This window comes from Acomys russatus, chromosome 13 (assembly GCF_903995435.1).
Source record: "Acomys russatus chromosome 13, mAcoRus1.1, whole genome shotgun sequence".
Taxonomy (NCBI): Eukaryota; Metazoa; Chordata; class Mammalia; order Rodentia; family Muridae; genus Acomys; species Acomys russatus.
The window spans coordinates 70,801,932-70,803,314 of record NC_067149.1 but is presented as its reverse complement, the minus strand read 5'-3'; the positions used below and the strand labels follow the sequence as shown (position 1 = coordinate 70,803,314).

The following is a 1,383-nucleotide window of genomic DNA, read 5'->3' as shown; positions in this document are numbered from 1 at the left end:
TATATTGGTTAAAAAAATTGAGCCTACAGGTAAGTAGTTGCCTCTTTCACTGCAGTCAGCCGAGGTGACAAGCAGCCTTTGGAAACAGCTACAGTCCGTCCCAAGTAGCAAGACTATTTTTCAGAACCCACTGCTTTCTAACATTAAAACAAACAAAACCAACCGATGAAACAGAAGAACTAGGCTGTTTTGGAATTTTTTTTTTTATAAGACAAAGTTTAATGAAAACTGGTCAGTAGGTTTATATACTGGTGCTAGGCATGAACAGTGCATAGTGAAAAACATGTTACATGTTGTCATCATCTGATTCATCTTCTTCCTTCAAAGATTCCTTGGCAAGTCATTTCTTTCATCTGAAGCTTCTCTATTTCTGTCTTTGCAGCTTGCCTGGCTTTGCCAATGGCACAGCCCCAATAACCATATGATACACCTGATGGGTCGATCATATAGAGCTGTGCACCGTCATTAGCACTGTAAGACCCTAACATGAAACTGCAGCCAAAAGGTCTAACAGCACTGTAGAGTGTATAAGCATGTACATACATGGCCACTCTGTCTGCAAGATGTTTTAGAGGAATGTTATAGCCAAAGTTGGACCTGAAGTTGGAGGCTTCTTCTCTTGCTATGTCTGCTAATGAACGAGCATCTGCCAACAAACCTGCGACTGCCATTCCAACATGCCGGTCAACATTAAAAAGCCGTTAATTGGAGCCTTCTTCATAAAGCTTAGAAAGGACAAGCTTTTCTACCCCAAACACAACTCCATCTTTACATCTGATCCCAATAGCTGGACTACTGTTTTCCACAGCCTTCATGGCATATTCAACTTGAAAAACTCTTCCATCAGGAGAGAACGTAGAGGCTGACAGGTCATACCCGGTGCCAATGGAGCTCATGGTGCAGACCCGAGAGGCCGCGGAGGGATCCCTGGAATTTTTTTTTTTTAACCAATTTTCCTCTTATTTGTTTCCATGTTTTGTAAAGTAGCACAGCAATGCTGAATCATGCCGGTAGGACTGCCCAAGGCTGTGGTCACCAGGTAAGCCTCACGATCAATCAGTCTATCCAGAAGATAAAACCAGGAGGGAATGAATTAAGAAAAACTGGAACACTGAAAAACCAAACAGAAACTCGAATCTCACCCACCTCTCTTCCTTCTTAGCTGACACCCATCTTCTTTCCCTCCCGAAAGCGAGGGAGCTGCATGTTGCAGACACAAGGCTTTTCTCCAGTGTGCATCTGCTTCCGGGTCTGAAGGCCCCTGGTAGACAGGAAGTTCTTTTCACACCCTGTCCAGCCTGTTACAAGTTTCGCTGCTAGCAAAGGTGTCATGCCTGGGGACATGGTGGAGAGTCCCACAAAGGTGCCATAAACTTCAACATT

The 1,383-nt window shown here is 44.0% G+C and overlaps 1 pseudogene; it reads right to left on the bottom strand.

The window, feature by feature from the left end:
- Nucleotides 1-308: 308 nt before the first annotated feature.
- On the bottom strand, nucleotides 309-926 carry LOC127197757 (proteasome subunit alpha type-3-like; annotated as a pseudogene).
- Nucleotides 927-1,383: the final 457 nt, after the last annotated feature.